Genomic DNA, 16,545 nt, shown 5'->3' with positions numbered 1-16,545 from the left:
TATCTCACCTCTGTTTTATATCGTTCTTGTTAGTTAGAATATATAAAGTGCTGAATTTGAAAAATATTTGATTCACGATTTCTTCTTTTTAGAACTCTCCTAAATTACGAAAAAAATCATATAAACCACCCCAAGTAAACATACGAATAATTTTACTACACATTTAATTTAATCAGTAGCGTAATGACAAAGGATGCTACCATGAATAGATTTTAATTCCTTTGTGTTCAGATAAAATGTATGTCACTCACTAGTATCTTATTATAGGCTAAGTAGGATATTCACACCATAGTAAACGTGGTGCAAATAAGTAAAATAAAGTAAACGAAAGGAAAAGAAGTAAGAAAACCAAATAAATAAATTGCAAAGGAAACTAACAGACATTAAGGGGGAGTTCAGTATAACAACAAGTAAACTAAATGGAAGCATGAATCAACATCGTTACATGGACATCAAATATTGACAAAACAAACCCCCAAACGTAAAGAAAAAGTAAAAGTTAAGTAGATGTACTATAGTATAGAGAAAAATTATACATTAAATTACCTAAAGTCTTGATTTAAAGAACCCACGAAAAAATTTAATGAAACTGCAAAAAAAGTTAACAAACAATTCAAATGGTGGCAAAAAATATAAATGAAAACATTTCTTAAAATCATTATTGAGTCATGATGGTTTTGGTTTTTAATTTAATTAGAATTTGGAAAAAAAATTTAATTTGGTACAGGAAACTTTGTAAAAGTTAAAAGGAAATATTTTTTGTTTAAACTTTTTTATTTCTTTAGAATATCCTACAGCGTAAATGTTGGTAAAATAAAGGTATTGTTGTAAAAAGAAGCTAACTAGTCCAGGTTGTTGACTGTATTTAAAAATGTTTATGGAAATTGAAATGATCAAAATGAGATTACTTTAATTTGGTTAATCATTTGAAATTGAAATAATATGAATGTGTAACAAAAAATTAGTACAAAGTTTTTTTTAGGCAAAAATATTTTTAACCTCCAGTTAAGACTTTTATAAAAAAGGAACGAAGTTTTTGCTAGACTTTTGTTGAACTGACTGTCAAGCTACTTATGATAGATTAGGCCGACAAATTAGAATTACAATTCAGAGCAGCTCAATCCTTTAGAACAATCTACCTTATTCTTCGTTATGTTAGGTTGATGGTGGATGTTTACTACAAACTCAAAAACGAAAAAAACAACTAGTTCACTATCGGTCCTGTATTATCCAATGTTCACAAACTCAGTTTCTTTGACGTAATCCTATTAATAATTTCACCCTACACTACTTAAATGTGGAGGGTATATTTTTACTGATGTTTGTAACGCACAGTAATATTGGTCCTATACCCAAATGAAAGTATACCAATTGGTTTAGAATAATTGTTTGAGTCGATTTAGTTATGTCGTCCGTCTGTCCTTTTAATTAAACTACAGATCGGAATTTTGAATATAGTTTAATCAAATTTTGTACATGATCTTCTATTGTCCCATGGATGAAGTCTATTGAAAATGGTTAAGATCGATCTATTATTTCACCTAGCCTTCATAAAACTGAACCATCGAATAGTGCTTATAAACCTTGTAATCAAACTACATGTCGCAATTTTGAAGATAATTCAAAGAACGAAGAAGTCTTTAAAACCTTTTAATCAAGCTACAGATTTTTTTGGGAGATTATTCAATGAATTTTGACACATAACCTTCTATGGTACCACAGACGAAGTCTATTGAAAATGGTTAATATCGGTCCATTATTTCCCTTGTCCCTATACATCTAAAACCGCCGAAAAGGGCTTTTAAGTTCATAATTATATTATTTGTTAAACTTGCTAATTTTGAGAAGATTTTTCATCGTGCACTCATCAGGGTCGCCCCATAGGATCTTTGTGGTTCTACCCACAGTTTCATTATTCGAAGAGTACTTATGAGATTTTCTCACCCACATTTTTAAGTCAGCATTCATTGCCTCGAATGGTTCCCTCAACATGCTCCACATTTGTCTGAATCTGCATGTCTAATTTTCTATAGCTGTGCCCGTGATACTGTGTGTACACTCAAAATAGGTACCATAATACTAATCTGAGACTTTGTGAACATTTTTCGTCTTTGTGGTTTTATTCACCGTTTCATTATTCCAAGAGGCCTTATGGGATTATCTCAGCCATATTTTTAATTCAGTTTTGGCTGCGTTAAATGGTTTTGATTCGCAGGTGAACTACCTTGAGATCCCTTTCTTTTAAAACTAATACATTCGCTAATTCAATGTCAACTACATCCAAATGCTCTGGAATGTTGTAAACCTTACCACTCCTAAAGCTCCGGGAGAATATTCTGTTTAAGTAATTTTACAATCACCTGAAATCGTACAAATTAACTTCTGGCTATCTCTAAATATGTGAAGCTTTCTTAGTGCCATGTTTATTATGTTCTAATTTACATATTCCGTTATTGTTCGGACTTTTTCTGGCTTGTGTTATAAAAAGGTAAACGGTGGTATATTTCTGTCTTTAATATAGTCTTCAATATAGAACTCTAAATCCCCTTTGTGACCCAATTTAGAGCCATCTGTATAGCAACGGAAATTGCAAGGTAGTTCAAATAATTAAAATTATTTCAAGATCCTACTCCCAAAAATTACTTATGCGTGCACAAATTTCCATAAATAACATACGTAACTTTCTTTTAAATTAAAAGAAAACATTTTAGAGTAAATCCTTGAATACTACCTTTGTATCACTTTTAAAGAAGAATATGAAAAAAAAACAACCAAAAATATCTTAACTTTTTTCTCAAAAATGTGTTCTTTAAACAGCAGAGACCTTTAGGCCAGTTTAATTTAACGCTTTCTGACAGGCATTCCACTGACAAGCAGTGACAAAAGACAAACTGTACTCAGACAAAATATGTACATGAACTGTAAATCTGTGAGTCAGTAAATTGATTGTATAAACAAAATGTTTATCCAAGCAACAGTGACTATTCCTAGAATCATCTAAAGGAGAAGAAACAAGAAAACAAATAGATGAATGGTTAACATTATTCACTAATACCACCATCATGTTGATTCTTCCTGTACTATATAAACATCCATCAGTCGTTTGTTTGTAATATAATCAAAATCATTATGCTCGTTAGCTAGTAAGTCCCATGTTAAAGCTCAGCCTACGGGTCTGAAAGTCGTTAAGGTGGTTGTATATGGTGTGAATGAATGAACTTGTGTATGTTTATGAAGTAAAAGCAACAACTACGAAAATTAAATATAGCATGAGAAGCAAGAAAAAAAAACAAAGAATCTTGAAACAGGACAACAAAAACATAATCAAGCGCCAAGATATAATGGCAGTTACACAAATTACCTTTACGACATTTTGCACAGTATTTTTATGGCATGATTAACGTTCATAAATCATGGATAAACAACCATAACAAATTAAAAATTTTATAAATTTAATTCTCATAATGTTCTAAATATCAAAATAGATTTTTGCTAAAAACAAATAAGAGTATTGGGCTATGTCGAATCTATTTGACCACACATACAAAGTATGTATTGAAAATGAAAGTTAATTCCAGATCCTATATATCAAAAGTAAATAATATATCTTTCACTGTATCTTTTGTCGAATATTATTTTAATTCATATCTCATTGTTGAATGATTTCTTGACAATATCCGGATTATATGCTAGAATAAATTAATAGATGTTAAGCACCTTATATGAGTTTTTATTGAGCTTGTATTTTAAGTCCATTATGAGTTTTAGGGTTGTTTTCGTAAGTTAACCTTTTGTAAGAGGTAGGAACAATTCTGATTCGATCCCCATGAAATTTTATAAATATATGTATTTCGGTTATTACAAAACGTATTTCTGACAAATTTTGTACTGTTATTATACCTTACGCCACTATAGTGGCGTACACTCGTCAGTACATCCGTTCGTCTATCTTTCTGTGTATCCATGTAAACCACAATTATGGCTTCTGAGGTGTTAAATGTGTTAAAATTTAAAAAAAAGTTGGAAAAATTTGTGAAATATTAGTTTCATATATTGGTTGTGATCTGTCAGAGTATGAATTAATGTCAAATTTTTACTTACAAATATGACTGTCAAGAGTTTAAACGTGAGCACCTGTCTTGACGGCCTTATCTCACGGTGGTCTTTTTCATCCACTGGGTAGACTTGAGAATAGTCTACCATCGCCTCTTTGTTCTTCAATGACGAACTCAGGTGGCAATTTTTGTATATTGGCTTTGACCGGTCCATGAACAAGTACTTTGCTGGAGTACTCGAGCTATCTAATCTCTGACCATTGGATGGCCTCTGTTGATTCGGCAGCAGCACCTAGAGACGTAACCGGTGGACCGAAGTACGATCCATCAATAAGCCGTAGACATTGTTCTTACTTACAGAGACACACTGTGGTAATTCTGATATGAACAGAGTATACTCTGAATATATCTGGACAAGAAAGGAAAATTCAATGGTATCATATGTATATGATTCCTTTCATCCATCATCATTCAACATTTATACACACATCTCATTTATACGACACATTCATAAGAGAAAAACATACGATACATTCATAAGGTAGACGGGTGGAGTAAGGCACGCCGAACCTCACATTCATCCCGTACCATATACAATTACAACCAACTTATTTCCAACGCATAGTCATACAGTCACTCCTCTGTGGGGCATCTGTTGTTTTCGGTAACAGCACTGAACTTATCCCGAAATATTGATTATTATCATACATCGGACTTTTAACCGCCACTTACTCTCACCGCGAATTTGGGTTTAAATCACAGCCACTACGTGGATCCCGAAGGAACCTCAACCAACTGACCAGCCAGGATTTAGTCTAGCGGGCAACTGGCCACCCGTAGTAACAGATTATGCTGTGCTCTGATCTGACCTCTGGCAATCTATGCAAGGACTAAGCCAAGCAGTAGACTGTAACCAATTTTTCAGTCCCGGCCAGACTGGAGGTATTGGCCACCTCTTTATACCCCGGGATTACAATAACACCAAGGCGGAGGTCTCGCCAAGGTAACATGATCCCGGTGGGATTTCACTTACAAACAGAAGTATCACGATGATATTTGGGGCAAACAGGTTCTACATAAACATAAAACCCAACAATGTTTGTAACCCTCAAATACACTTCTCCCAAAGTCGATTCAAAATCTATTTCTGATCCTTTGGATTCATTTAAATTTGTCATATACTCTTTTCTGTATTCAATGTCTATTGAAAATAATCGAAATAATAATTTCTGATTCGGTTAAGCTATGCCCGTATTTGTGTCCCAGAACCCTAGGATCTGATCTGAACTGATCCTCATAAAGATAAGTAGAACTTATGTACGCTTTATTTAAAACAATGTTTAAATGTAAACTCTATTACCTAAAATATTGAACCAACCACCCGACTATATTATTCAACACACAGACTTTGATAAAGTTTTCAAAGTCAGAGTTCCTTCCAAGAGCAAATGGTGTAGAGGCAACCTGCCAAGGGAATATATAACTAGAATATTAACAGATGGTTCTGAAATGAACTGCGGCATTGGTTCTGGTGTCTACTTGACCTCATTGTTCGCGACAACATAGGAATCTTATCAAATTCTCTATACCACAGAGTCTACGGGATTGGCTTTTGATATTTCCAACGCCGTTTCAATAACAACTCCGTTACCTAGCAGTATTCTCAGATTCTTTCTTAAAAACGCTGAAAGTTGTTGAAATAAGAAAGACACATGTAAAGTGGCCAAGATATTAACACCCTCCATAAATGACCGAAGTAGCCGAGACATATCGAGGCTGATATTAGTAACAACAGGACATTGGGTGGTAGACAGACATGCCAGTCGGCTTGGGCTCCTCTTCCACGATCACTGTCGCAGTTGCAAAGACAGGGAAAAGGAAAACCTTGCTCTGGCCGCAAAAAGAAACCGCTTCCTTGGCAGTTATTTCATATCTAACCTTGGCAAGATATCTTGATGTAAGCTTAATGACATTCTCAGATTCCTCACAGCTACACGCTGGATCTAATATTAACAAGTTAGAGTGCTATATTCGGCTGTGCCGAATCTTAATACCCTCCACCAGCTACTTTTATGTTATTAATTTTCTAATTGATCAAATATTTGTAAAAATAAGGTTTCTCATGTCTTTAATAGAAAAAAACCCCAAAAGTTAAATCTATTACAATTCCAAGATTTATTGAACATTGTTAATTTAGTAATTTGCATGTAATTTGTATGTATGTGTGTGAAAGATTTAGAGATTTTAAAAATACAAATACATATATAATTATGTTCTACACAAAATATTGTTCAACATATATTGATAATGCTCTTTAAATACGGTTAAAGCGCTATTAGGGTACTGTCCTAATATAGGAGAAATAGAAGTATACAAAACAAAAAAATTTGGTAATAAGTAATGTGCGTTTAAGAGATTTTCGTAAAAGGACCTTGTATGGGAGCTATGCCCAATTATGTATATAAAGACAACATTTCAGAATTCTGTATCTATATCATTACTTGGTAATAAATATTGTGATTCTAAGTGATTTTCTGGACCTAGTATGAGAGCTATGACCAAATATGGACCGATCGTAAAACAATTTTATAGTGAATTTATGTATATAAGAGCAATATTTTTGATAAATGTATGGATATCAATATTTGGTTATGAGTTATGTGCGTTTTTTATGATTTTCGGAAGGGAACCTTGTATGGGAGCTATGACTAATTATGGACCGATCCAAAAAAACTTATATACAGAAATATTACAATGAAATATTTCTGTATATAAGAGCAATACTTTTACCAAATTTTATATCGATATCTTTGGTAATGAGTAGTGCGCGTTTAAGTGATTTTCGGGAGGGGACCTTATATGGGAGCTATGACCAATTATGGACCGATCCAAAAAAACTTTCATAATTATATTTCTGTATATAAGAGCAATACTTGTGCCAAATTTTATATCGATATCTTTTTAGTAATGAGTAATGCGCGTTTAAGTGATTTCGGGAGGGGGCCTTATATGGGAGCTATGACCAATTATGGACCGATCCAAAAAAACTTTCATGGTTATATTTCTGTATATAAGAGCAATACTTGTACCAAATTTTATATAAATATCTTAATTTAGTAATGAGTTATGTGCGTTTAAGTGATTTTCGGGAGGGGACCTTGTATGGGAGCTATGACCAAATATGGACCGATCGAAAAAATCTTTCATTGGAATATTCCTATATATAAGAGCAATACTTGTACCAAATTTTATATCGATATCTTAATTTAGTAATGAGTTATGTGCGTTTAAGTGATTTTCGTGAGGCGACCTTGTATGGGAGCTATGACCAAATATGGACCGATCGAAAAAATCTTTCATTGTAATATTTCTGTGTATAAGAGCAATACTTGTACCAAATTTTATGTCTATATCTTAATTTAGTAATGAGTTATGCGCGTTTAACTGATTTTCGGGAGGGGACCTTGTATGGGAGCTATGACCAATTATAGACCGATCCAAAAAAACTTTGAATGTAATATTTCTGTATATAAGAGCAATACTTGTACTGAATTTTATATCGATATCTTGATTTACTAATGAGTTATGCGGGTTTAACTGATTTTCGGGAGGGGACCTTGTATGGTAGCTATGACCAATTATGGACCGATCGAAAAAAATCTTCAATTGTATTATATTTATATATAAGAGCAATACTTGTACCAAATTTTATATCGATATCTTAATTTAGTAATGAGATATGCGCATTTAAGTGATTTTCGGGAGGGGACCTTGTATGGGAGCTATGGCCAATTATGGACCATCTAAAAAAATTTCCCTCTGAATAAATTCTATTGTCATAAAATTTTAATTTCTAAAATTTTGTGAAGATATCGACATTACGACGGAAGTTATCAACAAAAAACCAAATTTCCGGGAATTTGTACTTTTGTATGGGAGATATATTAAATTGTGCACCGATTCTAGCGATTTTACGCAGGGATAAAGCTCTTATGTGGAAACTAATGTATGCCAATTTGTATGGAATTATCTTGCATAGTTTTCGAGAAAATTACATCAGAATGTGCAAAAAATGCCAATTTTTTCGAGGTTGTTTCAAATTTTGATTCATAACTTTTCCCGATGTAAACCGATTTTGCCCATTTTCAATACCAAACAACTTAGGAAAACGAAGAACATTTTGGGTGAATTTGGTTAAATTCTATTGCTTCGTTTTATCGTGAGCGTGTTTTACACAGACAGGCGTACAGACGGACATAGCTAGATCGACTCAGAATTTGATAAGGACCCAGAATATATATACTTTGGTGGTGGAGGGTATAAAAATAACACATCTGTCGAATGGAGTGGTCCAATCAAAATGGTGTTTCATCAACACTATTTCGTTAAACAAATAAAGCATGTGTGCAAACTTTCAACTTTCCAGCCTATAACCAATTAAAGTATTAGAATGAGAGTTTTTGATGGTGGGTATAAAAATTGTGTCGAAATCTTATATTATTGTCACTGCGGTTCAAAGGTAAGTGTTTAAAACCATCGTTCCGTTTGTCATCAGTATCTAAACTTCAAGTGTATGTTATTAAATTTTTGTCACAAGACCAGCAGCTGATGTAAAGTGAGAACTCAGGGAAAAGTAATTGTTTAGTGTCAGTGACTTAGATTAAAGGACTTTAAAGAATAACTGGCAAAAGATAGCGAGCAAATTACTTATTTGCTGGGTAGTCACATATCAGATTTAATAGATTATCATATTATTCTTAAGAATATGTATGTGTTATTATATGTAATTGGGCTAAATAATTAATATTATATTACTTATACGCCTATTATTTTATTTAAGAAATTTTTAAATGATTGTAAAAGTTAATATTGCGCAATTATGTTACCAATACAAGTCACTGTGCAATGTGTCCTTATTTTCATGTTTTATTTATGCATGTTAAGGATACGAAAAAAGTAAAAACAAAAATTCTAGAATATAAAGCGATAGGAAGAAAATAAGAGCAAAGGAAAAAATATAATGACTTTAATTCTCCAGACGCATATGGTGGCTGTTTATTTAGTTGGCAATTTTTACTACAACGACTTTTGCAGAAATAACCATGTAAAGCAAAGAATTTTTTTTAGTTGTTGTTGATTTGGTTTTTGTTGTTGTTGTTTTTTTTATTAAAGTTTTATTTAGGTTGTTTATATATGTAGTCATTATTGCTGTTTCTTCTCTTATTGTTAATTTTTTTTGTAGTTATTTTATGGCAGGACTAAGACCTGCTTTTTTAACATAAATCCTCTTTCATACTATTTTAATTTTGTTTTTGTTTTTTGTTGCCTTTAGCGCCTTCGTTTTATTAGCACTAGTACTGATTTTGTTGTTGTTACAAGAATCAGTCAGTTGTAAATGTTGAGAGTTTCACACGTAAATATTTGTGCATAACTAAATGTTAAGGATTTTATTTTATTTATTTTTATACTCTACCCATAATATTTGTTATAAATGAGGGATAATATATATAGTTGTATGCGACCAGGACATCACTGAATACTCAACAAAAAAATAAAAATATTTTCGTGACATATAAAACAAAAAATTAAAATTTTTTTGTAACATGTCATAGCTTAGGGTATAATTTACAAAAAAAAATTAAAACAATATAATTTATGGATCCAAAAATGAACGATTAAAAAATTCAAATTCCTAAAGTTTTTATGGGGATCGTTTACAAAACTTAAAATCAAATACTCCTTAGTTACGATATTAATTTTAATTCGGATCAGGCTAGCCGTTTAGAAATCCTAGACTTGTTTGTAAAAATTCCATTGTGTCCCACTGTGTGACCGTAAAATACTAATGTTCAATAGTATAGGACAATTTTAAGTTAATTGTTATTAGCAATGAAGGGATCAATTCATTCGATCCACAACGCTCTAAAATATAATAATTTAGTTCAGCCCATAACCAGGATACAGACATTATTTGTGATGAGGTACCAAAGATATGAAAAGCAATTCTATGTACTTGTTAAAAGAAATATCGAAATTTATAGTATCCTGTGATTTTTTACAATATAAATACTTAAATAAATAATTCCGTTTTAATGTTAACTAACATGTTGCTATTCAATTTGTATTCAAAATATTGATTTTTATGAGAAAATAAATTTTTGTCATTCCATTTGTAACACATCGAATAATTTATTTAATATCCATGTCCTCAGTAAGTTTTAAGATGTCCTTAGTATGTTGAGATGGCGAATTTCTTCCGTGCATCTGTATATGTGTATGTCCTTCTGTCCTAATCGGGTGCAAATGCAAGCATCGAGCTGAAACATCTATAGCTGCGGTAAAGTTTTGTAACAACCTAAATCTCGTTGTTTAATAGGAACTTCAATTTTATTTTTCAATTTTATAAGGATGATTATTGAACATACCCACCATATAGAGACCCTTTCGCGAAATAACTTTAATGCTCATAACTCTCTAACTTTAGAGGCGGTAGCGCTGCGTTTGCCATCGCCGCGGAGAATAATACTAATCTTTCTTGTTGGCAATTTATCTTGATCTGAGAAGAATGTCGCAAACCGGGATCACGTCAAGCCTTTGTCCACACTTCCCTGAGAGACTCCACCGCAATCTTGAGAAGTAAAGCAAAATGCTCGTTCGAACAAGCCAGCAGCCTGGAACCATCCCGCTTCATTGTTTTGTGGAATAGATTTCCTTAGAATTTCCCAGTTCATCTCTTGGCGGATGATCTCACATATATGTATCTTGAGAGATGGCACCGTCACTTCTCTCAATAGAAGCGCTTATCACTGAGATATATCACAAAAAGCCCATTAACGATGACAGTGACGTTTTTTTGACGTTTAATCTTCGTCAAAATTACATGCAAAGATCGTTGTAGTTTAGGCACCTCAGCAGCAGGCTTATCCACTTCTGTATTGGCTGAAGGATCAAAGTCCTTTTGCTTTGCTATGATGTTTTTATACCAATCAAGTAACCATTTCATTGGTTATGGCACCCTGCAACACAACTATGCGTTCGGGGGCACAATAATGTAGGCCTTCGGGTTCTTAGAAGTTCTATACGGGATATACTGGAAGAGCCCCACAATGAGTTCGACGACTTTTACAGTGTAAGGATAATGAACCCGACATCAAAGTCAACGATAGCACTCAAATTTGATAAAGCAAGTAGAATGATATTGATCGACCGTAGCCTTATATAAGGACGCTTTTAATGGCCCAACACAACTCTTTAACGTTTAAAATATTAGTATAGTGATGAAATTTTATAATAGCCAATTCTATAAGAACCAAATTTCGTTTACAAAATTCTATGAGAATGTGCCTACAATTCATTATATTTCCTACAGAAATCTTTTTAAACATAATTCGAATTATTCCTACAGAAATCTTTTTAAACATAATTCGAATTATTGTAACAATTAAGAAAAGGATCGGTTCAAATGTTACAAGTCCACTTTTCCAAATTCAAACAATCGTTTAAATTGGAAGAGTTTGGTATAATCGACCTAAGTCCTTATTTCAAAAATCTCCCCGATTTTTCTATAGCATAGACTACATACATGTTATCAAATCATATTAAGCTGCTGAAATTCATGTTTATTTTAAAAAATTTTGATTTGATGGTGGTTATATAAGATAAGTCATCGCCAAACATAACACTCTAACTTGTAACATTTTCTGATTAATTCAATAATAATTCAATTAACATATTCTTTGAACTTATGTTTTACACTCTCACACAAGTTTATGGATTTGTGTAAATATAAGTCTTTGTACATCTGCACGTGTTTGCAAAATACTTTCCTATTTTAGCTTTTAACATCCATCCTGCCACAAAAAATATTAGTTGCCATTTAAGAGAATCTAAATATTTTTCGCACAATTGTGGTAAGAGCTAGTATAAAGTAAACATCCTTAAAAGTGGAAATGATAAACTAGGTTATGAAAATAATTTAATTTAGTTGACAAGTTTTAAAGGAAACGTTAAAAATATACAAACATACATATTTATGTATGTATATTCTCTACGTATTTCATGAAAGGGGAGAAAAGTTGTAGAAAATTGTTGCATAATTTTAGGGGATATTAAAAAATAATATGAAAAGTGAAAATTATGAATGTGTGTCATAAATATTTTTGTTGTTTAAATAAAGGGGTCTTAAACTAAGAGGAAATTGTTTGTTTTATTGGTGGTAATATAATAAATATTTTATTTTACTAAATCATTTGTAATTATAACTTTTGAGTGTTTGTATAATAAAATATATTTAATTAAAAAAAATATTTTCAATACTTGTGCTATGTGCTATGTATATATTATATGTATATGTAAATAATAACAGTCTTGGGTAGTTTCACTATATACCACTATAATTAATATTTCTGTAGTTTTAAAGGCAAATATTTTTATATCAATATAAATCAATTTTAATGTAAAGATAAAAATAATTATTAAACTTTTTTGCTAAACTGATGAAGTGAGTTGCACGTGAACTTGTACTTATTTCTTTGTCTACCACTGTGTATAATCAATAACATATTTAATATAACAAAAATTTAATAATTTTATAGTTGCCTTTAATTTATTATAAATTATTGATATATTTTAATAAACTTTTTTTGTTTTAATTTTTAGCTTCAATGATTTACATATCATTAAATTTATATCAGTAGTGATTATTATATATTAAAACCAATTAAATTTCATAATAACTCAAGGGTATATGTTTACGTTAATTGAGCGTTAACATTTTGTTTCGTAAATTTCATAATTTGATGGGTTTCAAACAGTTGCTTAAAGCTATTGCAATAAATATTGTTAAATAATTCAAAAATATTGGAATAGTTAATATAATAAAAGTAGGTATAATTTGCATATATTCTCTATATTGTTCTTAAAGTATTATTTTTCACTTTTACTTAAAAATAATCAATTTAGTTACTATTTATAAGATAAGGGCGTAATGGTTACCCAAAGGAATTGGACGAAACTTTAATCACAAATACAAGTAATTTTATATGATAATCTTTCAATTACAACTGTTCAACTGTAATTGTAATTGAAAATGTAATCACTACTCTTACACGACTTCTACTTACACATAGAATATGAACCAGACAGGCAGAGTTATAGAAATGTAAGTTGTTGAGTAAATACAAGTCATTGCCGAGCTATTGCTGTAAATGGTCAAGCTTCGATTTCAACTGTTCAAATGTAATTGTAACTGAAACTATACTCACTTCTCCACAAGTCTTCTACTTACTACTTTGTTAATTTCTAAGAGTAATGCAAACAGTATGTAGTAGTCATTGAAATGTAAGTTGTTGAGTAATTATAAGTCATTATGGAGTTATTGCTAAGTAACAGACATGGAAATCAAAAACTACGTCTTTTTTGTATATCTATTGATTAGTTTATTGAGAGATCTGTCGTGCAGACAAGTCTATAGATGAATCGATTTACTACTATACTGCATTCATTACCATGTAAGGGGTTAAAATGATAAAATTGACTAATTTTCTTAACACGATGATGTCATTGTGGGCAAGTACTTACAACAAATCTGTCTATTCACAAGAAAAACAAAAATTTCTATATATATTGAAACATGATTCCTGGATAAGAAGATACCGATGACAGATAAAGATAAGTACTTAGATACAATGGAGACACCACATAGAAGATAGGATCAACGAGGCATATCGGTGCTGGGCGATATGTAGTAATACTTAGGCATTTAATGTGGTCTTAGTCATAATATTACAAATTGACTTTATAAATGTTGAATTAAACCAATTCTAGCTTATACATAAATTATCTGTGGATTTCTTTGGACAAGGAGTGTAATATCAAACTTATTTAGTTAGTTCAGCGTACAAACTGTTTGTTCAACCAAGGTTCTGGAAACGTTACTAGAAATTCCACTAATTGAAACATATTTAAGATGAGAGGCAGTACTTACAGTCGAACGGCTCATAACTCTAGACAACTAGCCGAAAGTTGTTATGGGACACTTTACCAATGTTTTACACAATCATCGGACGCGACTGACCAGACACAAGATATGTCGGAAACTTTGTAACGCTGATCTCAGATAAAATGTCTTGGTGGAAAGAATCCCAAAGATCCTAGTGAGCCAGACGAGAAATCTCCTTAGAGTGAGCAAGTATGAGCTTAGTTTGATGGTACGTATTCTAAGTGGTCACACAGAATTACGAGCAAGTATGAGGTTAGTTTGATGGTCACACAGAATTACGAGCACATCTATCCAAAGTTGGACGTTCGGATTCAGAGCATGTTGAGAGATCAGTGAAACTCTTTAGCACTCTTTTTGATATTCGTCGAAATTAAATCCAAGTATATTTGAAGGGATGACGGAAATAACATTACCAACTAACACTGATCGAAAAGTTCTTAGCAATTACTTGCAGGAAACAGAGTTTTTCAATATTGAAAAATAATAATTCAGGGAACAAATTTTTTATGAAAAGGAGCGTACAACAGGCCTGGTAGTTGCCTAGGTGTATTTCGTCGGATTTGATGTAGTATGATTTATCAAGTAATTAGCATAAAAAACAGATACAGCATATTATTAGCAAGACTTCATTAGACTACCTCTATGTAATCCATACGAAATGTAGTAGTGATTGAAAAGTAAGTTTTTGGATATTCATATTCGATTTTTACATAGAAAAGACTTTAGATACTAGTTTTATGGCTAATCAGTAGACTAGCTATTTGATTAATGAATGGAGTTTTTAATGGACAAGTATTCAATGGACTAGCTTAATGACTAATCTGTGAATTAGATTTTTTATTCATTTATAGATAATTTTATGAACAAATAGTTAGGCAACTGAGAACCGCAGAATTTATCTCTTATGATGTCAACATTTTAATTGCAATCCATATAAGTACAACCCATTCGGGGTTTTTTGTGTAAATTTTTATAGCTTTTTTACCCTATGAGATTCCAGTAAAAACAAGTAAGAAGTTATAGTCGGTCGAGGCCGACCATGTAATACCCTACACCTGTATACGAATAAAATGTTATTTAATAAATAATAAAACATTTTAGTAGAATTGTACCTTGCCTTAGGTATACTTAAGTCATTTATTGTTTAATAAAACTGTGGACATTTAAGTCAAATATTTAAGGGGGCTTTTTATAGGGAATAGGATCAAAAGAAGCCCTATAATTATAGAGTTCATGAGGGTCATCAAGGCTAGTATAGAACTTGGTTTTGCTTTTTGTCGGGATACGAGCATATTAAACATAATTATGAATATAAAAGCTCTTTTTGGCGGGTTCGGTTATATGGGGCCTACTTAGGTGAAGCAATGGACCGATGTTAACTATTTTCAATAGCATTCGTCTACAGTACCATAAAAGTTCATGAGCGGAATTTCATTGAATTATCTCCAAAATTGCGACCTGTAGTTTGATTACAAAGTTTACAAGCTCTATTCGGGGGTTCAGTTATATGGGGGCTAGGTGAAATAATGGACCGAGATTATAAGGTTTACAAACTCAGGAAATGATTCTGAGCCGATTGGTATACTTTAAGGTGGGTATATAAACAACAGCACAAACCCAATATACCCTCCACACTAAAGTGATGTAGGGTATAAAAATTACAAATATGTTTTTATGTATATAACAAATTTATTAATTATGTGAATATTGGTTCAATAAAAATAAAATATCAATCAATTTTATATTAATTATTTAAACATTTAACTCCAGAAAAACACTAACCAATATTGTTTGCCAATTAGTTGATTATATAATTATTTTCTTATTTATTACTTTTTTTAAAGTACACAGCATTTTTAATTAAATTTTATTTTATAGTTTTTTTTTATTTCAACTAACACAACTACACCGAACAACAAAAATAAAGATGTCGTTAAAATTATGGATGTCGTTCAAATATTAAAAATTACTGTTATTACTTATAATAAAAATATCATTATCTTATTTATATTTGTTTGATATATTTCAGCAAGGAAAAATATGAATCGAATCAGATTCATATTTTGTTTCACAGTGTTTCTTTCTACAAAAAAAAAAAAAAAAAAACAAACATATATTTAAAAGAGCTGCACGTATTTGCTTTTTCTCATTAATAAATTATTAATATCCACAACTAGTTAATTGTGGTTAAAGTATTGTTAACAATAATGATTAAAATCGATGCGTGAGTTTTGTTTCAAACAAATTAAAAATATGCAGGTAATTATAAACATGAAAGGTGGAAAATTGTTTTTTGCTTGCAAAATCTCTACAACAATATTTAATAGTTGGGTTAGAGAATGTGGTAAAAACAAACAAGTAACAAGTTAGAGTGCTATATTCGACTGTGCCGAATCTTAGATACCCTCCACCAGCTACTTTTATGTTATTACTTTTCTAATTGATCAAATATTTGTAGAAATAAGTTTTCTCATGTCTTTAATGGAAAAA

This window comes from Lucilia cuprina, chromosome 5, assembly GCF_022045245.1.
Source record: "Lucilia cuprina isolate Lc7/37 chromosome 5, ASM2204524v1, whole genome shotgun sequence".
Taxonomy (NCBI): domain Eukaryota; kingdom Metazoa; phylum Arthropoda; class Insecta; order Diptera; family Calliphoridae; genus Lucilia; species Lucilia cuprina.
This window is presented reverse-complemented; position numbering follows the sequence as displayed.